The sequence below is a fragment of the Schistocerca cancellata genome, chromosome 1, assembly GCF_023864275.1.
Source record: "Schistocerca cancellata isolate TAMUIC-IGC-003103 chromosome 1, iqSchCanc2.1, whole genome shotgun sequence".
NCBI lineage: Eukaryota > Metazoa > Arthropoda > Insecta > Orthoptera > Acrididae > Schistocerca > Schistocerca cancellata.
The window spans coordinates 990,102,047-990,127,448 of NC_064626.1; the positions used below are offsets into that span (position 1 = coordinate 990,102,047).

Consider the following 25,402-nt stretch of genomic DNA (forward strand, 5'->3'; position numbering starts at 1 on the left):
CAGGCGGGGTATCGATTGGTTGGGAGCCTGCTCCTGGACCCTGCCTGCGAGACCGCTCACCTTTACACACGCCCCCCGGTCGCGCACAGCGGCTCCTGCCCTGAGCACGCTGCTTTTATCGTGACCCAGGTACTTCCCCTGTTTACTGGCGCCAGTCACGCCATCTAGCTTTCCTCGCCCGCTGAACCTTGCTCATATCAGCTTTGTGCCCAGGCAGAACTAAACTGAGAGCTTACAAAGTGGGAGAATGAAACTGCGAACACCGTCATTAAATGCCAATAACGATAAACTTACCTCAGTGAACTTCTACCGCTTATGTGCTACACTTGTCAGAGACATTAACGTCGGTTTATTACAAAATTCTTGAGTGTATTTTAAGTTCAAATATAATAAAGTTCCGTCAGGGAGAAAAGCTTATATACACAGATCGACACAGATTTAGAAAGCATCTTTCGCACGATATTCCGCTTGCCTTTTTGTCGCCCGGTATCCTGCGAACGGGCAGCGGAGAGATTCCGTATTTCTAGTTTTTCTTTCGAAAAGCTTTTGATACAGTGCCTCTCTACAGACTGTTAACAAAGGTCCGAGCATGCGGGAAAGGTGCTCAAATATGCGAGTAGCTCGAAGACTTAAGTAGATGAACCGTCCTCGACGGCGAATGTTTATCGGAGACAATAGGTATCGTCAGGAGTGCCCCAGGAAGTGTGAGAGGACTGCTCTTGTTCTCTGTACAACCAAACTAGCTGCGACTGTTTGCTGATGACGTCGTTAGTGTTCCGATAAATATCGTCTTTAGGTGAGTGCAGGAGGATTTAAGACGATTTAGAAAGAATCTCCATTTGGTGTCATGAATGGCAGCTTGCTTTAAATGTGGAAAAATGTTAGTTGAAGCAAATGAACAGGAAAAACAATCTTGTAATATGTGAATACAGTAATAGTGTTGCACTGCTTGCTGCAGTCACATTGATTAAGTCACAATGATTAAATATCTAGGCATAAAGTTCCAAAGCGACATGTAATGGGACGAGCACATAACGTCGATTGTAAGGAAAGCGAATGATCGACTTCGGTTTATTGAGAGAATTCTATGAATGTGTAGTTTCGCTACGAGGGTTGGAACTTTAATAGTGGCAAATATTTATTTACAGCTCGTACAAAATAGTAGTTTCGCTACGAGGGTTGGAACTTTAATAGTGGCAACTATTTATTGACAGCTCGTACAAAATAGATACGTGTTACAAAGTTTTACTGACCTTCAAAGTAGTCACCAGAATTGTGTGTAACCCTTTGCCAGCGTTGTGGAGGTCGTAGGATACTCATAGCAGTGCCAGTTGTGTTGACAGTTCGAGCGGCGCGGTCTATCGCCCGACGAATTTGTAGCATTTCTGAAGCGAATGCCGTGAAGTGTTTCCTTCAAGTTCAACTCACGAGGGCTTAAGTCAAGGGAGTGCAGTACGTTGTATAGCACTCAACAGCCCCATCAGTCAAACAAATGGCTCTGAGCACTATGGGACTTAACATCTGAGGTCATCAGTCCCCTAGAACTTAGAACTACTTAAACCTAACTAACTTAAGGACATCACACACTTCCATGCCCGAGGCAGGATTCGAACCTGCGACCGTTGCGGTCGCGCGGTTCCAGACTGTAGCGCCTAGAACCGCTCGGCCACTTCGGCCGGCGTCAAACAAATCAGTAACAGCTTGCACTGTACGTGCTTGAGCATTGTCCTGCAAAATGATGTTCAGGTCCTGCAGAAAGTGTCGTCTCTTCTGTCTCTACGCTGTTCATTTTTGCAACACAACCTACGACCAGCTTAGAGACAGAAGCGATGACACTTTCTGCAGGACCTGACCATCATTTTGCAGGACAATGCTCAAGCACATACAGTGCAAGCTGTTACTGATTTGTTTGAATGATGGGTTTGCTATGTGCTACACCACCTACTGCTCTCCCCTGACTTAAGCCCTCGTAAGTTCATCTCGATTTCTAAACTGAAGGAAACACTTCACGGCATTCGCTTCAGAACTGCTACAAATTCGTCGGGCAATAGACCGCACTGCTCGAACTGTCAACACAACTGGCACAGCTGAGAGTATCCTACGACTTCCACATCGTTGGCAACGGTTTATACACAATGCTGGTGATTACTTTGAAGGTCAGTAAAACTTTGAAACACGTATCTATTTTGTACGAGCTTTAAATAAATAGCTGCCACTATTAAAGTTCCAACCCTCGTATAAACCAGACCGCGTACAGAACACTTATTCGGATTAAAGAAAGACATCGAAACACTTCAGAGGCGTGCAGCTAGATTTCTTACAGGTTGGTTCGATTAACACAGACGTATTAAGGAAATGCTCAGAGAATTCAAATGTGAATGCCTGGAGGGAAAACAAGTTCCTTTTGCGAAACACTTTAGAGATCCAGCAGTTGTGACAGGTTGCTGAACAGTTCTACTGCCACCCACATACAGCGTGCGAAGTGCAGTGAAAACGAGGGCTCATAGATGAGGATATGGACAATCTTTCTCCCTTCGCTCCATCTGTGAGTGGGAAAGGAAAGGGATTGACTGCTAGTAATACAAGGTATTCTCCATCATGGACCTTAGAATGGCTTGAGGGGTTTCTGTGTGTGCATGTACATAGATGCAGATGTAGATGGGCTCGAATTGCGGATGAGCGAGGTTCAAATCTCCGCCGACCATTCCGATTTAGGTTTTCCGTGGTTTTTCTAAGGTGCTTAAGGCGAATGCTGGGATGATTGCTTTGAGAAGAACGTGGTCAGTTTTCTTTTATTTCAACTTCAGCTCGATCTCTAGTAACCTCTACGTTTACACGCAGGTCACTAAGTTAGTGAACATAACATGAAAGTGTTGTGGGAGACCTGAGATGTGGGTGTGGTTTGTATTTGTCAAATTTGGGATCCGGAAAATGAGATGGAATTTCTGTTCAAGCTCTTCAAACCACCGTACCATGAATCTCACCTTCTGGAAAGAACAAGGGTTCTTTTGGAAAGAACAAAGGTTCTTTTGGAAAGAAGTGCTTAGGTATACGTAGATGTAATAGTCTTAGAAAAATGCAAGTGACGTTCACAACATGGGCGTTGCCCACAGTTAAGGAAGTAATCTCGCTCGATTCCTGAGCTTTTTTTCTGACTATTTTCCTCAACTGCAAATTCAGGAATGATGTTCTAAGACTATTCACTGCTAATTAAGCTTCAGATACATGTTACTGCTCGCGATTAGTAAATTGCGCTGGTGGCGATTCGTAGGTAGCCGACTCGAATTCCGAAAGTGGAAACAATTCTATTCATTGCACTGGGGAAAACGGACTAAGGAAGTAATGAAGAGAATGGACGAGTTATAATAACCTTAATTTTGAAGGTTGGATTGTGAACTACAGGTTTTTATTTATTTTTTAACTGCATGATCTGCCGACATTAGGAACAATGACCTGTCACATTTCCCTGGGGCACTCCTGACGGTACCTATTGTCTCTGATGAACATTCGCCCGTCGAGGACAACGTACTTGGTTCAATTACTTAAAAAGTCTTCGAGTCACTCATATATCTGAGAACCTTTCTCGATTACTCGGACCTTTTTTGTTAACAGACTGCAGAGTGTCACTATGTTAAACGCTTTCCGGAAATCTAGCAAAGCAGCAGAGAGAGGGAAAAAAATTGGGAGGGGGGTGTTTGTCTTCCAGGTCCACTGTTCGTTTCGGTACAGGAGAGAAAAAAAATGGAAATAGTGTTTGAAACTTATTGCCACTGAAGTATACCGTGAAATTTAGGGCAGCAGATGTAACACGTCAACAACAGCCAGCACACTATAACAGAAGAAACTGAAGACTTCAGAGTGTCGAGTAACTTTCACAGATGTAATAAACATACAAGAAAATTGTTCTTCTATTTGTTTTGACCAAAATAAGAACAGCAGGCTGCATTTCGGCCTTTAGTATCTCAGTCAAATTGTGCCAGGAACAATGATATTATGTGACGTGCTGTACTCTTTCAGGAGAGATTGTCTCGAATGTATTCAGAAATACAGTCACCATCAGACGTGTTAATTCATCTGGAAACTTTGTGACATCAGAGATGTTCATATAATCGTGCACTTCCTGCTTTCTTGTTTTGCTGATGGCATTGCTGTCTACTGCGGAAGTCAGGAAGAATTTCAAGACTTGTTGGACGGAATGAAGGCGTTACAGAGCACAGAATATGAATCGACGGTAGTAAACTATAGAAAGACGGAAGTAATGGGGAACAGCATAAATACTGTTATTGACAGACTATTCATCAGAATTCAGGACTACAAAAGTGTAGAAACAAAATAACGTAGACGGACGAAGTGGATAAGCGCAAGCAAAGAGAGCATTCCTTTCACAAAAATTCGCTATTATAGTAAACAATATAGTCCTGGAACTTCATTTTAGGGAAAAAAACTTTTGAAAATGTACGTCTGGAGCACACCAATGATGTAGGACACCAAAGGATGTTGAAAATTAAGTTGACCGTTAAGACAAATGAGGAGATTATTCGCAGAATCGGCGAGAAAAGGAATATTTGGGAAACACCAGCTAGAAGAAGAGACAGATTGATAGGATGCGTTAACAGATAATTGAGGATGTTGATATAAGAGATACGGTGAGATGAAGAGATTGGCACAGGGGAGGAAATCCTGGCGAGCCGCATCAAACCAGCCAGAAGACATGGAAAAAAAGTAATTAAATGTTAGTATGAATGTGAAGAATGACTTCTTCCGCATTTGTGATCTTCTGACCCTGTCATCCATAGATTTACGCTTCGAACTATTTTTAGCGCTTAAATTGAAACAGCTAGCGATCTCTAATATACGAAGGCGTGCTGAAAAGTAATGGTTCAAATGGCTCTGAGCACTGTGGGACTTAACATCTATGGTCATCGGTCCCCTAGAACTTAGAACTACTTAAACCTAACTAACCTAAGGACAGCACACAACACCCAGCCATCACGAGGCAGAGAAAATCCCTGACCCCGCCGGGAATCGAACCCGGGAACCCGGGCGTGGGAAGCGAGAACGCTACCGCACGACAACGAGATACGGGCGAAAAGTAATGCCTCTGAATTTTGTATGTAATAACTCTTATAGAATAACACTCAACCGTTACAGAATGCAACTAAGCTGTAACCACTGGAGAGACAATAGATAAGAAATGACGTCAAACTATGGAGGGAGGGGTTTCGTTTTCTCGAACACTGTAGTATTCCCTCAATCTCTTCCAGAACGCAAGAGTGATGGTGTGACAGTCGCTAGTACTGCATGAAAGTGAATCGCAAATTCCAGTTACTGTGGAAACGCATATTGAGAACTTTGAAGGTACTGTCTGACTGTTATGTTCGCAAATTAGATTCAGAACTGAAAGGTTTATGCATTTATCTCTCTTAAGAAAAATTTACTTCATATTAGGCAAATAGTAATTGCTAGCAGTGAGAATATTGCGCAAACGCTTTACAGTCATCATTAAATCGCTGCATCTTGGTTGACTATTGATCACCAGTCAAGAGAAAGTAAGCGTGTTGTTATTATTAGGGATATAATGTGTTGCGAGAGAGGACTGTGTCTTCACACAGTGCGAAGAGTACGAAACAAAAACTACTTATTTTCAGCAGATGAAGCTATATTTGTTGACTACAAGATGATGCTACACGCAGAACATTTTGTTTTAATAAGAGGAGTCACGTTTGGAGCTATTGACGGTGGTGTGTATTCTGCTTAGAGTCCACAAGATAGCGTTTTGTTGACGTTCTACGTCAGTAGGTCATTAGAGACAGAGTAGCTAATCTGGACAAGGAAAGGGAAAGGCCTCAAGTTCATATCCATCACATCGTTGAAATAATCCAGGGAAGCCACGCAAAACATACATTGATTTGGCTGGGCCGACGTAAGAGCACAATTGCATATCGCAACTACTACGTCTCTCATTTTGATACACCTTGCACCATTTAATATGAATTCTCTTTGTTGGCCAACTGCCCGAAACGGAATAAAATAAAAAGTGGTTAGGAATTTGCTTGACTGTGATGGGAAAATGGCTCATAGTCCCCTAAATAAGTTTGTGATGTCATAATTTAAACCCAAAATCGTTGCGCCTTGCGCCGTCGTTATACGTCCCTAAATGGAGAGAGGAAGATTATGGTTTAACGTCCCGTCGAAATCGACGTTATTAGAGACGGAGCACAAACTCGAAATGTTTAATATGAGGAAGGAAATTGGCCGTGCACTTTCAAAGGATTGAGCCGTGCGTGGAGCGATTTTAGGCAAATGTCGGAAAACCTAAATCTGGATGGTCGGGCCCGGATATGAACAATCGTCCTCCCGAACGCGAGTACAGGGTGCTAACCACTGCGCCACCTCGCTCGGTTTGAATTCCCTAAACAACCCAATTATGTAACTCATTCGTTGTGTCATTGGTGTACTAGCGCCAAAGAAATCTGTCGCCTCAATTCCTCAATTTTTTTTAAGCACTAAAAGCTCTTTAACAGTATTACGAACGAAATAATTATGACCCACTAATACTAATATGTAATCTGAGCAAAGCATAGCGGCTCTTTTACTTATTATCTATAAATGATTTTAAAATGTCATTTTACATGGCACTTGCATACATTTCCAGAAGCATGGTCCTGCGACAAATTCTTTGTGGTCTACCGCGGAATTAAAGAAGACCGATTAACAACGTGGTCTCGCTCAAGGAACAGTGTAGCAGTTTGCGAGAATCAGTTTCTCGCCGAAGTTTGGACTAATTTACTTCCTCATTAATCTTATTTACAGACTTTAGTGACAACATGTACACGATACCACCAGAACTCTTTTCATCTCTAGAATCGGTCTTTTGTCTGATTTAATGCGTCCCGTTACGAGTTTCCCTCCGGGGTCAACGTCCTCATTTGAGCAGCACTTAAACTTGTTCGTTAATAGTGAAAGAAATGTAAAGTATTCAAGAAACTAGATACAAATATTATACATTAATCATAAATTGAGCCGACCGGAGTGGCCGAGCGGTTAAAGGCGCTACAGTCTGGAACCGCACGACCGCTACGGTCGCAGGTTCGAATCCTGCCTCGGGCATGGATGTGTGTGATGTCCTTAGGTTAGTTAGGTTTAAGTAGTTCTAAGTTCTAGGGGACTTATGACCACAGCAGTTGAGTTCCATAGTGCTCAGAGCCATTTCATAAATTGACAGCGAATTCTCGTATGATGCCTGTAGCAATACTACTTGTACCGATAGAATCATGACGGAGTATGCGTTCACATCGTTTCCATTTCTATTGTCTGTTAATCCATTGGACCGTATTAGCATGACATTGGCTTGTGATCGGCAACTTTCCGACTTGCATTAACCCACAAAATTTTCTCATTGTGTATTTGTTCAGTTCGTTAGCGTGGATACAGCAAAACACTTCCATTGAAACACTTCCTGACACAACAATCAGAAGATAACGTTCTCAGATACCCTGCACGACATGTTTTGCCCGTTTGAGAGTTTCAGTGATGGATGCGTAGTGCAACGATATTTACCCCGCTTGCACTGCTGCACGTTATAAAACCATTGTTGGTCTTATCTCCAGTGCGCCGAGTATCACAGCCATTTCCTACTCTTCGCGAAATCATTTGTAAATTTCGTAGTCGCCATTTTTTCTTCTCGCGATCTTAAACATGTTATCTGTAAATATACAAGGCTTTACGCATCAAACACTCAGTTAAACTAGAGTTTAATACGATAGTTTCACCATGCTGCGACTATATAAAGGAATACAACTACCCGATTTCATTTGAGCTAATTTTTGTTTATTTCAAGTTTTTAAAACAGCCCTGCAATCGATGCTGACCTGCCACCATGTCATCCTATGTCACATAGCGTCATTTGGATGCGGAATGGAGGGAATGGGGTCGGCACACTGCTCTCCCGGCTGTTGTTAGTTATGCAGATCTTGGAACCGTCACTTCCCACTCGAGACACTCCGTAATTACCAAGAAACTATTCGAAGCTGCATTCACTATGGAGACTGCGCCATAAATTTAGTTTATGGCTCGTCAACGTCCAATTTATCACACCGGCGTGTTCCTGTTGTTGCACCGTTAGTCTCGAGCGTACTCGGGCAAGGCTCCAGTCCTCAGTGTCTCTCAGACATTTAGTACTTCGGTTTATTTTCCGTTTAAGTAATTTATCTGTATAAAGAAAAATGTAAATGTTCGTTTGTTCAAAATTCCATAATTTCTTAACCGATTGCTATGAAATTTTGACAAAACGTTGAATTCTAATACAGGCGCGTTTTAGGTACCTAATTCTTTAATATAACGTATGTATATTTTTAATATATATATATATATATATATATATATATATATATATATATATATATATATATATATATATATATATATATGCGCATGTGTAATATATAATAATATATAATTTTTTTGGTAACAATGTTTTACCTTTATATATTACACATACACACATGCGTGTGTAATATATAAAGGGAAGACATTGTTACCAAAAAATCTCAAAATGTACCTTTCTGATTTATTTCAGTTTTTTACACGTTACTATAATATACGTTTAGACACATACAGACTATATACTTTTTAATATATAAAGATGTAAAATATACAATAGTGAAACGTCGTTAGCAAACAGGAAAGTTGCATTTATGGCGTATTGATTTATGATTAGAATACTACTACAGACTCAGAATTTGCGATAACAATAAACAAGGCTCAAGGTCAGAAACAGGGGAAAGAGGAGAAGGACAGAGGGGTGGGAGGACATGGACACAGAAAACTGGGTGGAAGAGATGGACAGAGACAGAGGGCAAGAGGAGATGGAGAGAGAGAGGGTGGGGGAAAGAGGAGAAGAGGGATTGAGAAAGGAGGGAGGAGGTGATGGACTCAGAAAGGGGGCAGGGGGAGATTGAGAGAGGGGCAGAAGATGGACAGAGAGAGGGGCTGGAGTTTATGGACAGAGAGAGGGGGAAGGACGAGGAGATGGACAAAGACAGGGAGAGGGGGAGATGGACATATACAGGGGAGAGGAGTAGATTAGGACGTATATCCAAATCCCATACATATTAGAAACGTGTGCTTTCTCTTTTACTTCATTTCCACTTCAACAGTCTGAGCCACAGCAAAGCGTTGTCGGATGCAGCTAGCATTTAATAATTTCAAAGTTGCTTTGCTTTTGTCATTACAATGGACTCAACAGTTGCAGAGCCTCCGATTTACTGTACTTCTCGAATGCCTGTTCGAGGGTTACATTTTTCAATGATAAATTAACACCGTTCACAGTCCTTATAAAGAAAAGTATTTTCACATGTTTACACACGAATAAAAACAATCTTACCTACTTCATACGGAAAGAAACCGAAACAACGCATTGCACACTGAGCTGCTCGAGAATTTATCTCCAAATCCAAGGGTACAGAGTTCAGTGCCCTGCAAGTTCTAAATATGTTATGTCGTTACCACGATTTCAAGATCAAGATAGTGCTTGTACATATGAAATGTGAAAAATTCCAATAAAGAGCTAAAATTTACGGTTTACAACGAGAGGATCGCAAAGGTGAATTACACCTCCAAGGGGATCGTGCCTAGCTGTGCTGTAGAGTTCGCTATAGCTCTTATGCTGGGAATTATGGAGAAATCATAGCACGGATTTGTGTCACGTGGCGGTAGCCGGTAATCGTAGCAAACATGGGGTTCACTGACGCCCAGCCTACCGGGAGCCGCCTGCCGGCTGCGAGCGTGTAACAAACGATTTGGCACACACGGTTCTGGCGTCCCTGGCACGCAGTGGAGAGTAACGAGCCAGTTCCGCGTTGTGAGGTGTAGCGGCTGCGGCGTAGTACTCACGAAGTGGCAGCGGTGTAATTTGGTCAGTAGACTAACGAGCGCGGGTGAGTGTCGGTAGCCCCCGCCGGGGTCGATGACGCGGCGTGGCTGGCGATAGCAGCGCCCGGTCGATAGCGCGCCGGGTCGACTGCACCCGCCCCCGCCTCCGCCCCCACACTTAACGCCGCCCACGCCTGCCGAGTGGGCGTCTTACCTGCAGCCTTGCTCTCGGCGTCACACCCCTTCACTTTCTTTGTCCTTTTCTGCCTGCCCCAGTCCAACGTGAAGTTAACTCGGAACGGGCGGAGCAAACTGCAGCCTGAAATGAAGTTGCGAACAAAACCTCTGTTTTTTTTTCTTTTTTATGACAAGATAGGCTAATGTTTACCTCTGTGCGAACGACTGAGCATATTCATCAGTATTACTCATTTATTGCTGTAGACATTGTTTAGTTCACTGTCAGGAGTAGATTGCCTGACAGTGCTAAGAAACTACAAATTACTATATTGTATTGTTTAGAAAGAGTGCTGTGTATGGTATGCTTTTTTGAAAGGGATGATATTTCCAAGGACGTATAGCTTTGCAGATATCCGGCATATAAAATATAAATCTGATACTTTTCTGGTCGTATGTTGCCTTCTTTGTCTTCGTCAGGGTATGATTGCTGCCTTGAGTTATTCCTGTTCAAAGAAATTGACGAGGGTGTGCTGAAAAGTAATTCCTCCGAATTATTTACGTGAAAGCTCTTAAAGCTTTTTAAATAAAACAAACTTTATTCACATTCTACATCTTGATTGTTCATTTCTCCATATTTATTTCCCAACATTGCAGCCTGGCGAATAATACATTCCTCCCAACGAGCCACCAGCTTGTTGATATCGTCTCTGTGGAATGTTTGTCTTTTTGACAGAGCCATAACCTCACCTCCGCTTGCACCGCTTCATCACTATCGAAGTGAAATCCTCCAAGGTGTACTTTAAGTTCTGTAAACAGATGAAAATTGCACGAGGTCAGATTCAGGTTAACATCAACGTTTCTTTCATTACGAGCACGAACAACCAAACTTCGCACATTTCTGATGTCAGTACAATCATCACAGTGCACAGCTTTCGTTCCTATATGAATTTCAATTGGAGGCACATTTTCTACACTTAGAAACTCGATACCAGCACGCTGTCATGCATCGACGTAGTTAAGTTACACACCGTGAGGTTACACGCTACAGTTACGACCACTGTAACGGTAGAAGGATGCAAAACTTGCGTATGCGAAACGGAAAAGTTTACCGAGTAATATGCATGACATACAATTAGTTAGGATCGCTATAGCGGCCGATGGTTGTTTTACAGTCAGCATCCCTCTAGCGGCAGATGATTGCAACTTGCGTATGCTAAGCGGGAAAGTCGACCGAGTAACATGCATGACATGCAATACCTCAACCGACAAGGAGCCAATAAAAAATTCGGAGGCATAAATTTTCATCATGCTCTCATAGAACTTTCCGAAATTGTAATAGCTCAATGAGTGGTCCAAAATAATTAATTATAAAAGTTCAATCATTTTAGCTTCTGTGTTTTATGAACATTCAAACAAATGGTTCACAATAATCATTCAGCTTCCACAGTAATATAATTTCCATCTGCTCACATAAGCTACAGAACTCCTGTCACTCGCCGCAACTGCACACACATTATCAGACGTTCTCACGGCCTCTTCCCACCGAACGAGAGATATCAGCGAGATTACAATTGTAGGCAAGGAGTGTAATCGCTTACATTGTTAGAACTGAAGTATTTAAATTGGCTTTACACATATTTTTTTACTTGAATTATTTAATGAAAAATTTTTTGCAAGTAACTATATAAAATTTAAATACTCATATTTCTTGTTAATTAACTTCAAAATAGTTCTAATCATATCGAATGAAAGCAGTAATTCACAAAGCATATCGTTTGCATATAGCTAATTCAATTTTACAAGATTATTATTTCAGAATGAATCTTCACACTGTAGCAGAGTGTGTGCTGATATGAAACTTCGTGGCAGAGTAAAGTTGTGTGCCGGACCGGGACTCCAACGTGGAAGCTTTCCCTTTCACGGGCAAGTGCTCTATCAGCTGAGCTATCCAAGCACGACTCATGACCAGTCCAAACAGCTTTACATCCGCCAGTACCTCATCTCCTACCTTCCCCAAATGTCTTTTCCTCCAGGAGTGCAAGTCCTGCAAGTTTCGCAGGAGAATGTCTGTGAAGTTTGGAAGGCAGGAGATGAGGTGCTGGTGGAAATAAAGCTGTGAAGACGGGTCGTGAGTCGTTGTTGGATAGCTCAGTCGGTGGAGCATTTACCCGCAAAAGGCAAAGGTCGCAATTTGAGTCTAGGTGCGGCATCAAGTTTTAATCTTCGCTGTAGAGTGAAAATTCATTCTATGTACCGGTCGATCCGCCTACTGCACACTGTCCGTGGTCACGAACCACCTGGGGCGTTTAGTTTTGGTATCTTACAGCGCGTTTCCAAATGATATTCTGACTTTCATAACGTAAGGTTCAGAAATTAGGATAGGTAGGAAGGTGCAGTACTTTTATTTTTAAATTGTTTAGGTTAGTTATTGACGAAGATTGCTGCCCCTCCTAGCAGATGGCACAATCTGTAGAATGGTTGATAGAGACCAAATCTGACAGCCAGGTCCAGCGTTACAGAAACACACCACCATCACGTACGACCATTATACAGCGGTGCACGGGTTTCAAGAAATCCGAAAGTGTCGTGAAGAGGACGATTTCTGGGCGTCCGAACATGAGTCATGCAGATATGGAAAGGGTACACCAGGCATTTATCCGGAGCTCAACCAAATCAATCCGCCAAGCGTCTCGACATTTGCAGCTACCTGTAACCATGGTGCGAAGGGTGCTACACAAGAGGCTGCAGCTGCTACATGCGCTTCAACCTGACGACAGGCCAAAGAGCAAAGCATTTGCAACTGAGATTCTGAGTCGCATGGACGATGATCCAGATTATGTCAAATGGTGGTGTTCAGGGGCGAAGCTTGCTTACGTTGTCCTAGAAGCAAATCGACACAATGTGACGTTCAGGAGCTCTGAGAAGCTCTACTTTAGCTTGTAAATTGTGTGCAACGATCCAGAGGTAAACGCGTGGTGTGGTTCGCTTCATGGCCGTGTGGTGGGACCGTTTTTCTTTGCAGAGGCGTGAAAAATCTCGACTGTTCGTGTACACATATTGGAAGAGTTTGCATTTCCAGTTTCCGCAGGTTGAAAAACTGCATCCTGAAATCATGCTGCAGCAGTATGGGCCCCCTCTTTACTGGTCTATATCAGGAGGAAGGCTTTGGACGACACACTTCTCAGGTCGCTGGATTAGCAGAGGAGGAGCCATTTCCTGGCCAGTAAGATTTCCAGACATACCCTTATTATATTTTTTTCTTTGGGGTTTGTGAAGGATGCTGTCTACCACACACCGGTGCCGGACCTGCGGGAAATGCGAGCTCGCATCAGAGCAACAATTGTACATGTTAATGAGGACATGGGAAACCGGAGATGGGAGGAACTGGCCTATCGCTTATTGGTAGATATCTCGTGTGCTACAAATGGCGCACACATTGAACTCTGTTACATGGCTACTTAAAATTTAGGTGTTTGTGAGCATTTGCCGCAGACCACACTTTTCTACCTATCCATATTTCTGAAAAGTGCTGCGGGCCGCTGGTGGCCGAGCGGTTCTAGGCGCTTGAGTCTGGAACCGCGCGACCGCTACGGTCGCAGGTTCGAATGCTGCCTCGGGGATGGATGTGTGTGACGTCCTTAGGTTAGTTAGGTTTAAGTAGTTCTAAGTTCTAGGGGACTGATTATCTCAGATGTTAAGTCCCATAGTGCTCAGAGCTATTTGAACCATTTTGAAAAGTGCTTGATCAAAATTTTAAGGATAATTTTGGAGAAACCTGTTCTCTCACTCATTCTCATCGCACTCGCAAGATTTCCGACATTTGACTCAAGTCGACCATCTGCCTGTCCACTACCAGTACCTTCTGGCGTCAACTTCACTCTGAAACAGCGTACATGGAAAACATGATACCTCTGAGCAGTTTTCAAAACGCTAAATGAAATGACAAAGTTCAACAGGTATTTACTTCGGAGGCAATTCAGTTTAGACTGTCTCAAGCACCGAGTAAGCTGCGGCTGTGATTAAGTATTCTGGAGACATTCAAACATCCGGCTGGCCATACTGATTTAGGTTTCTGTCGTTTCCTTTAATGATTGGTCAGGGACGTAAGTAGGCTGGGGCACCCGGGGCGTTGACTCCAGGTGCCCGGAAAAAATAATTAAATCGGAAAACGTAGCAAAATCTGTCAGTCAACTGAAGTCTTTCCATATATTAAAATAGTTTTGGAAATCATTCAGACATAAGGATATAAAAATCATTTAGTCAACTTTAACTAGCAGACGTGCTGTGTTCAATGTGTCTGTGTACTTGCAAACGTAACAATTGGAGCTCAAGATCACAGGAATATTATACGTAACTGAATTTGAAATATTGAAATTTGTTGATACGTTTAGTGAAGATCCTCTTTGCATGCAATGTTGAAATCTAAGATTGGTAGCGACCGAAAACAAGTGAATATCGTTCAGACGTCATACACAGTTTTTAGATCCCTACCGAAGCAGCTATGAACCGTCAGTTACTGTTCCGAGATTCTTCTCAAAGTGAACCATTAGTACCAGTTTAGCAGATCAAAGGCGTAAGAGGCTACGTGAAAATGGTACTCATTGCTACACACTAGTTATCACCGAAATGAAACACACTATTAAACAAAGACAGCTATAGTGTCAGACCTATTGCACATAGTGTCATTTGATTACCAATGTTGGAAGCGAAAAGAATAAACAAATTAGTGGCTCGAATTCCATCGACCTCTACCAATTCGGTTCTAGGGAGACGAGAAGGCAAGAAATGTGGGCGCACTGTACTGGGACTGAGGACACCAACTGTACCGACACCAAGTCTAAACATGACCCATGTTATTTAAATGTACGTAAGCAGAAACAATAATTTCAAATCGTATTTCATTCTGTTTTAATTCTATGAAAAAAATACATCTTGATGTTACATTCTTCTACAATAGTTATAAATTCTTATAATTATGTATTATTTCTTATATGTGAATGGAAAACGTATTTCAAGACAACTCGGTGACACACTCGACTTGTCGAACAGTATTATACAAGCGAATACAGAGATCACATGACACAGAAACTTCGTAGGACAATGTATAATTTTTAGCATTCCGATTTTCCCGTAAACTCAAGATTTATAAAATTCGAGCTTTTCCAACAAAAACTGCCTTGATAAATGGCTGAATGACTGGCTTTGCTACATCAGATTACTGTGAGTAAAACCGTACTGTCGAAATGTCCATATTCATTAGAGGTATATAAATGCCTTCTGTCATTTGTTTTCAGTGTTCATGTAACATTGCAATAGATTTGACATCTGTGTTTTGGATGCCACAGATTGGCGGGACTAAGATGGTTTGCCTTCTCAATGTTATCATTGGTCCGTGCTCTTACTGCATTTCTCGGTTCTCTTAAGATTTTGCTGATTGGGGATGTTAAGAACTGCGTCTCGTCGCGGTAGCTGTGTAATCAGGGAGGAAAAGAGGGATAATGATTAAAATCGATCAGTCAAGAGAAGTCTCTCCCGATGGCAAAACAATGAAAGATTCTCTTGACAAACATTCTGACGTAAAGATATGCGAATCATTTATCTCCTTTACTCAAGTCAAAGATCAGTGTGCATCAGGATACGAACATCAGTTACCTGAATATATGTGGAACGAAAGGGGTTAGATGTGAGCAGGTGCTTCGGCCAAGGCTACGCCGGAGCACCCGTCATGAGTGGTTTATACAGTGGTGTACAAAAATGAAATCAAAGTTAAAACTACTTCTTAAAGGCGGTGCATAGGTTGCGACGCTGATTGATAAATAGCCCTGTATTTCGAAACAGTTGAGGACACCCACAGTACTTTTTATCACACCATTTTACGGTAGTGCGATTTAAAAATTTGTCCCAAGAGTATATCCAAGGTAAAGCGAGAGACACCAAATTGGGCTAGGAGATCAGAAACCATTTATATACTTGAAAGATTCATTGACATTGTTATGGCACTGGCAAACATAATTCGTAAGGATGTGAAACGTAGCGGATTAAGTGCATCAACTGCCCGTAAAGACATAATTTTACCCTTACAGAGTCAATATAAACCATTAGAAAAAAATAATACAGCATCTAATGACTTGCAATGGGAATACGGTTTTTGCAGGTGTATGTGACTAGTTACGAACGACGCTGACGAAAATAAAGATGGAAAATTAGGGTTTAAAGTCCCGTCGATGACGAGGTCTTTAGAGACAGAGTGAAAACTCAGGTTGGGAAAGGATGGATATCTAGCGTATCCCAGTATTTGCCTGAAGTGGTTTGGTGGAACCTCACTCTGGATAGGCCGTTTCCCGAATGCGAGTTCAGTTTGTTAGCACTGCGACGTATCGCTCGGTTGCTGTCAGAAATGTAAGTAGCTAGCATTAAAGGATCATACCACAAACAACTTTACGAAACTTTCAATATCTGTGAAAAATGATCATTGAGTATAATTGCCTAACAAACTAATTACACCGGTGGAGAAGCACTTCGACGAGCTTTGCAAGGACGAGAGGCTTAACACCGTCTGTAACTGCACTTACGGAGTAGCACTTTGTATACAGTGATTGAAACGTTGATTCGCGACTAAATACCTGTTTTAAGGAATGATGTGTGTTACAAATTCATAAATAGCAATTCAACATTTTTTTCATGTCTACAGCATGTGATTAAGACCTTTAAAATGCAGCCTTAAGTTTTTAAATTACATTTTTTCATGGCCTTTCTTTTCTGTTTACAGCACAGCTAACTTTGATAGCAAATTTAGTGAAAGTATAAATATGAAAAAGTCTCGTGCACAACACGTAGCAGAGCTGATGTCGAGTTACCCTGACGTATTCAGTCTTTCTGATGATCTAACAAAAGCTACGTTTTTTGTGAAAGCTCGGCGTTCTTCTTCCAAGCTAAAAATATTTTGAAAAGAAACTTACGTGCTACAGTGAGACAGGCATTGCTATCCGCTTTTTAATTCCAGCTTCCGTGCATGCATTTAGTGGTACATTTCTGCGGGGCTTTTGCATAGAGCTTGCACTTTTTTTGCGTTTACGACACGTCGTATTATTGACAGGCTGATGTTTGATTTGGTATCTAGATATTGATGCGATTGAAATATTATGGAGAGGATAATTTGGAAATCTGTTGGAAATGTTATCTTTTTCAGATTTTTCTCTAGGAACTAAGAGATTTCACAGCATTTTTGGAGTGAAGTCTGCTGGAGAGCCCACTTATTTCTTAGGTCATTATCAACGGGAAATTCGTTGTAACTTATGCCACTAGTGGTTGATCGTTCTTAGAGAATGATACACAGTGGTAAGGCATCTGTAAGGAATAATGAATGTGTTTCAGGCTGTTATACATCGCAGAAACGTACCGGGTGATTCATAGAGAAAGAACAGTTTTCAGTTGTTTATTACAGACAAACTATAAAAGATAGAAACACAATGCGCATGTCACTGGACAGAGGAAGGTTCAAAGTTTTGACACAGCTGCGCTGTTGTTTGTTTGTACCAACACGGCGACTACGCCACGAGAGAAATCATTTTTGTGTGTCGGAATTTGCGCGAAGTCTGTCCGTTTCCAAGGGCAGTGTGCATTCCGCCGTCGATTCAGCAAGAAGCCACTTCTGCACAAGGAGATTTATGATTGACACAGGAAATTCTTGGAATTTTGTATGCAAAGGGAAGAACACTGGTCGGCCACGCCTGTCTGATGAATATGTCGAGCGTATCCGAGATGCGTACACACACGGAGCCCTCGGAAGTCTGCCAGACAGGCAGACGAGAAACTTCAACTTCCTCAAACAACAGCGTGGCATGTTCTGAAGTGACGTCTGCGTGTGAAGCTTCAGAAATAACAGTTACTACTACAATTTGCGTCCCGGCGACAGTAACAGAAATTCCGAAATTAGCATTTCAGTTCATCAGGATATGTCAGAGGACCGTTTTTGAGAACGACTCATGTTTTCGGACGAATCGATGTTTCATCTATCGGGTAAAGTAATCCGCCATACCGTAAGAATTTAGAGATCGCAAAATCCTAGCGTCCAACATGAACGAGGCTTACCCGAAATTGAATGCGTTTTGTACCCTCTCTGTTTGCAAAGTTTATGAACATTTCTTTTTTGCACAGGAAACTGTGACAAGAATGTCTTACGTGGATATTTCCTCAACTTGACGAACATTTCTGTGATTTCATTTTTACGCATGACGAAGCCCCGTTTCACTTTCACCTAGGGGAGCGGCGTTATCTTAACAAAACCATCCCACAACGGTGGACTGGAAGAGGCGGATAACAAGACACTGCTCATTGCTTTTGGCCTCCCAGGTCACCACACCTCACACCTTGCGATTTTTTTCTTTTTTGTGGGGCGGGGAGGGGGGTGTGTTAATACATAAACGACAGTTTTTTCCCACCTATGGCAGCCGGTTCAATAAACAGGGACCTGTTGATTCGTATGTGGAATGAAATTGACCACTGTGTCGATGTTTCTCGAGCAATGCATGGTGCTCATGTTGAGTGTATGGTATAGTGTCCGTGCGAACATAAAACTCTGACCCTTCCTCTATCCAGTGACATTCGCAACGCAGTAAAAAACTGAAATGTGTTCTTTGTTTTTTGAATCACCATGTAGTATCAACACACTTTAAGCGCAAATATTCAACAATGTGAGCAACACACCTAACTGTAGTATAAATGCAAATACTGCAAACAAATTTTCAGTATTATATACTTTCTGTATTGCTTACCTTCGTTAAAAGATAACCAGTTGGACGATAATCTTCAAACATAATAAATCCAACAAATCGTATGTTACTTATTCGCTATTCACAGCCTACCCAAGCACATGTGATTTTGACACTAGCAGTTCCACATGTCAGGAATGTCTGGGAAACCTACGGTGTGTGGTGGCACGTGCGGGAAAAAATACAAAATCCACCGACATGCTCACGCCGTATGATGCCGGTTACGTGCTGAGGTCGTTAGAACACACTACCGGGCTATGCACACGCAGACGTATTAGCACTCACTGTTCTCTCACAGAGAACAAACTGTCGACCTTTTAAAGTAAACCACCATCTTATTTTGTTCGTTATTGATAGCCGATGAATGACGCAATCAGCCACAAAAATACTTTTTAAAATATTTTACTTCACTGGCATAATCATCTTCAGATGGTTAGGGGTTGCAGGTTGGGTTGTTTGGGGGAGGGGCCGCGCAGTCCGTGACAGGGCGCCTTAAACCGTGCGGCCACTCCGCGCGGCTGTAATATCAGCAAGTACAATTAGTAAAATTCTATGGAAACCCATGAAGCAGTTATATCTCCCTGGCAAGGACCTGTTCGGGTAACATGATAGAACACCCCAATTCAGTACCAGTCAAGCAATTGAGTCGTTTCTAAGCACTCAGCAAACACATTTCCGTCCTTTCAACATCAAATAAACTCGTCTATAGATAAAACTCTGCCCAGGCAAACTAATTCGACCAGAAAACGGATTGGATAGTCATCCGACCAAAACTATCTCCCGTAGAAACAACTGTTTAAACGGTTTAAGAGTCCCTGCTAACTCAAAGATCAGTTAATGATCTCTTAACGTTGTCTCAACTTATATTCCATTCATCGTAACTACCTCATATATGCTAATAATAGTTGAAATTGGTTAATCAAAAAATTTAGTAAGTGAACCGAAAAACTCTATTTTTGGATTTGCGTTAAAGTTACGATCTATGGTAGCCCGTTGACCTAAAAGAGCCTACTCTCTGATACGACTTCATGAGACTTTACGAATCCCATCCGGCCGACTCCCGAACAAAATCTGAACTGCCTTTAAACTCATTCTGAACCAGCTTTTGAACCATTAAAAAGCAACAAATGAACAGCGTTATTAACTCTTTTAACAATAGTGGTATTGACGGTGTTGGCTGTCGGTTGATAGCATGAAGATATAACAAGCGAAGATGGCGCTACAGACTTCAGGGCCCGGCACAGGTTTGGTGTTTATTGACAATACCAGTTCGTCAAACCTTCAATGTGTTGAAGCGACCTCACACTATCAATAGCATTGACAAAATTGTGCCGGCCGCGGTGGTCTAGCGGTTCTGGCGCTGCAGTCCGGAAACGCGGGACTGCTACGGTCGCAGGTTCGAATCCTGCCTCGGGCATGGGTGTGTGTGATGTCCTTAGGTTAATTAGGTTTAAGTAGTTCTAAGTTCTAGGGGACTTATGACCTAAGATGTTGAGTCCCATAGTGCTCAGAGCCATTTGAACCATTTTTTGACAAAATTGTCAGTTGACAACACGATTTTACAAGGTTAAAGTGTCGAAGACCCAGTTATATTAGCTATAGCTAGCAAGCAACATAAAACAACGAAAAAGAGGAAACGGATCCGAGATTGGTTGAAAAAAGGCCCCACTGGTCACTTGTTAATTTACTCACTGAATCAGAATCCTGGACCCGAAAGATTTTATGTATTATTCTCCGATGACTTCTGAATCGTACGACAAGTTATTAGTCTTGATACGAGATGAAATAGGGAAGTAAAATACGATAATGAGAGAGGCAGTCGCATTCGACTAGACAGTAGGAGTAACTTAGAGATGTCTGCCGAGAGACAGGTCATTCTAATGCACGAAGTTTAGTTCTGTAATATCAGCAAATGTTCAAATGTTTGTGAATTCCTTAGGGACCAAACTGCTGAGGTCATCTGTCCCTAGACGTGCACACTACTTAAACTAACTTACGCTAAGAACAACACACACATACTCATTCCCGAGGCAGGACTCGAACCTCCGGCGGGAGGGGCCGCGCAGTCCGTGACAGGGCGCCTTAAACCGTGCGGCCACTGCGCGGCGGCTGTAATATCAACAAGTACAATTAGTAAAATTCTATGGAAACCTAGGAAGCAGTTATATCTCCCTGGCAAGGACCTGTTCGGGAAATTAACGTCAAACATTTCTTTTTTACGTTTTGTGATAATTTGTTGAAACTGACACTCGCTTCCCAGACCTATTACTAATCATTGCAAATATATGACGTATTTTTCGAAATGGGTTCGTTTTTCAAAAATGCAATGTAACACAACAATCTATACCATATTATCAAATTATGAAGTAAGCAACGCCATAGACAATGCTCCGTTAACCATCCTAAAGTGGCATATACAATGATTACACTTGCATAGGCCTATTAAAATTCTTTTATGTTAAAAGACTCCTTAAAAATTGAATCTAAGATATGGTATACACGAAACGGCGAACTAATAAAAAAAAGGATAACTTCCTTTTTTCTATACGTTTTCAATAAAAAAGAAGGCAGCTTCCGTAATCCAGCACTTTCTCTGATATGGGCTGACTAAACTGATGTTTGGTCTATGTGCTCTTCCCGAAAATTCTTAGGACGTATTTTGCCATGTTTGTCGCTTTCGAATCTGTTCTTCTCACAGCATTCACCCAGAGGGATTTTAGAGTTGGACTTATAGAATATCTAAAGTCAAATGACGGAAATAAAACCAGTACAGCAAAAATAAACAGTGCATTCGAAATTCATATTTGTAAAAGAAAATATCCCATGAGGGAATCCATTTACGAATGAAATGTGAGGTCTTTACACTTTAGACTATAATCAGAACGATTATTATACGTAGCTTCTCTGCTGCAACATGATTATGAAAATTTACGTAAAAATGACTATGCTACCACTTCGATAACAACAAAGTTATTTCAGTGTTTTTGTCGGTATCTAATGTGGTGCGACTGTCAATCTCGTGAAACTAACAGTCTGATTTGGACCATCACACAATCTATGTCGCGCAGTTGATTCACAGTTACGTCAAGCGTTTTTATTTATTCATTTATTTTTTTTAGCGCTGAGATAAAATTTTTAAAAATATGGGAGCGCTTGATACATTTATTTTGAAGAAGATAGAGTAGGAACTGTTATTTTTATCGTTATCGTTTTTGTTTCGAAATGAACACTGATAAGCTATTTACTTGGATTCAGTAGTATCCTGTTCAGTACGTCGCACTTCACATTTGTTTAAATGTATAGCCCTCAAAAATGCTGTGCTTGTCTGAATTCTTTCGGATATTATCTTATTTTTAAAAAGTCGCAAATCAATGGAAAAATCTGCAGCTGATACTGTTCAATATTGGACTGGATGGATTGGTTTGAGGAAGAGACCAAACATCGAGGTCATCGGTCTCATCGGATTAGGGAAGGACGGGGAAGGAAGTCGGCCGTGCCCTTTCAGAAGAACCATCCCGGCATTTGCCTGGAGCGATTTAGGGAAATCACGTAAAACCTAAATCAGAATGGCGGGACGCGGGATTGAACCGTCGTCCTCCCGAATGCGAGTCCAGTGTGCTAACCACTGTTCAGTATTACAAAAAGTTGTTATTCATGTCTTTTATTGTCAATGCCCAGCAGTGATAGATGCCGAGTGAAACAACAGCTTGTATAAGTAGTCGCTTTTGCGATAAAGCTTAGGAAACGGGCATTTCAGTAACCTCCTTGAACCGATTCTGTTGCTTTTTCACTAGCATTAAATGTCTACAAATTACATACTTCCTTCAGTGTTGATAATCATCGTAGTAATTCCGCGGGTGAGGTTTAATTAGTGAGGTGTAATTTTCGTCTTTAAATTATAACAGCTTTGGGAAAATTTGCTTTTTGTAGTTTTAATGATAAATTGTCAGTTCTGGAATTACGGAACGTAGGGCCGTATTGCTGAACACTTTCAGGTCATAGAACAGCTCGCCGGGTCATGAGAGGAAGGCATTTATCCGCCGTGCTGGCCGTCAAGCGATACTGAACAGAAAGCGGAAGTGCAAACAAAAACGTCAGAGAAGACCGCACGGCCTTGGCGCACGCGCCAGCTTCGTCAGCGGCACGCCAAACAGCACTACAGTCCTCTTGTCCGTCTACGCTTTCTTCTTCATGTAGATATAGACTGAAGCGGCAGAATGTAGAGCACAGACCACAATGCATTTACTTATTAGATACCAAGTAAGTCCTTAGTTCGTTACATGGGTTTCTTTGACGTTTGAACAAGGCAGCCTGTAAATCTCACATCTACAGCTGACCTAGAATCTGATCAGCTAGGTTGTTATGACGACACATCTAATAACGTTCATTTAAGCGCTAAATCCGGTAATTCTGTGTGATATGACATCTACAGTTTCTTTGCTACGTGTTCTCCAAACACAATAGTGAGATGACTTTACAGGTTGTTTCCTGATGGTGTTACAAACTATCGGGGATGATGGAGAAGAGTAAATTTGAGCTAAGGGACCCTGGACGTGAAACGATCGATTGGAAAACTATGAGAGAATATCGTTCTGATACCTTTGACTGTGGAATACATGTACTCGTACTTTTGTAGCTATGATTGTAGGGTAGCCAACTCTAAGCGGTGGTAGTACGAACCAAAACAAGAAAAAAGTCTATAAACATGGGCTCTAAAATGCATACCTTAAGAGCTAAGAGCACTTGTTCATCTTCCATACTGTGAACACATCTCTTCTACTGCAAGATCTCTGGTTTCCATGTTTTTGGAGGAGGTATTAGAGACGAAAACAAGAAAACAAAGTCCGGTGAAGATGGGGCCTAAAATTATTACCTTAATATCTACGAGCACTTGTTCAGTAGAAGAGATGGTTTTCACAGTAGTGAAGATGAACAGGTGCGCATAGCTCTTAAGAATTTTAGAGCCCATCTTCACCGGGAATTTTTTCCTTGTTTTCGCCCATGCTACCCCTCCTCCAAAAACATGGAAACCAAAGAGCTTGCAGTAGAAAAGATGAGTTCACAGTACGGAAGGTGAACAAGTTCTCACAGCTCTTAAGATATGCATTTTAGATCCGGTGTTTACTAGTAATTTTTTTCTTTTTCTGATCCACACTACCACTTCTGAAAGTTTCCTACACTACACTATTAGCAACAACAGTACTGATACACGTATTCCACTGTCAGAAGTATCAGAACAGTTTTCGTTTATAGCTTTTGACTCGGTCGTCTCCAGACCAGGGTCCCTTACCTCAAATTGCTTCATTTACACTTCTCCATCGTCACTAAAAGTTTGTAAAATCTTCACAGAATCACTCTGGATAAGTGAGACTAATCGCCAGGTACAGTCAGAAGGTAGACTCCAGAGTGTGTGTTTCTTGTCCTTATCTTTGAGAGACCACCTGACCTTCATAAGAGACTGCTGTTTTGCATACATACTCAATTTATCAGGAATTTCAAATATAAACATAATACACTCCTGGAAATTGAAATAAGAACACCGTGAATTCATTGTCCCAGGAAGGGGAAACTTTATTGACACATTCCTGGGGTCAGATACATCACATGATCACACTGACAGAACCACAGGCACATAGACACAGGCAACAGGGCATGCACAATGTCGGCACTAGTACAGTGTATATCCACCTTTGCCGGCCGAAGTGGCCGTGCGGTTAAAGGCGCTGCAGTCTGGAACCGCAAGACCGCTACGGTCGCAGGTTCGAATCCTGCCTCGGGCATGGATGTTTGTGATGTCCTTAGGTTAGTTAGGTTTAACTAGTTCTAAGTTCTAGGGGACTAATGACCTCAGCAGTTGAGTCCCATAGTGCTCAGAGCCATTTTTTTTTTTATCCACCTTTCGCAGCAATGCAGACTGCTATTCTCCCATGGAGACGATCGTAGAGATGCTGGATGTAGTCCTGTGGAACGGCTTGCCATGCCATTTCCACCTGGCGCCTCAGTTGGACCAGCGTTCGTACTGGACGTGCAGACCGCGTGAGACAACGCTTCATCCAGTCCCAAACATGCTCAATGGGGGACAGATCCGGAGATCTTGCTGGCCAGGGTAGTTGACTTACACCTTCTAGAGCACGTTGGGTGGCACGGGATACATGCGGACGTGCATTGTCCTGTTGGAACAGCAAGTTCCCTTGCCGGTCTAGGAATGGTAGAACGATGGGTTCGATGACGGTTTGGATGTATCGTGCACTATTCAGTGTCCCCTCGACGATCACCAGTGGTGTACGGCCAGTGTAGGAGATCGCTCCCCACACCATGATGCCGGGTGTTGGCCTTGTGTGCCTCGGTCATATGCAGTCCTGATTGTGGCGCTCACCTGCACGGCGCCAAACACGCATACGACCATCATTGGCACCAAGGCAGAAGCGACTATCATCGCTGAAGACGACACGTCTCCATTCGTCCCTCCATTCACGCCTGTCGCGACACCACTGGAGGCGGGTTGCACGATGTTGGGGCGTGAGCGGAAGACGGCCTAACGGTGTGCGGGACCGTAGCCCAGCTTCATGGAGACGGTTGCG

The 25,402-nt window shown here is 42.3% G+C and overlaps 1 protein-coding gene across 3 annotated transcripts in view; it reads left to right on the plus strand.

The window, feature by feature from the left end:
• The window catches only part of LOC126088610 (cytosolic purine 5'-nucleotidase), a 486,141-nt gene that overhangs the window by 294,381 nt on the left and 166,358 nt on the right, over window positions 1-25,402 (plus strand). The gene's annotated exons all lie outside the window — the stretch shown is intronic.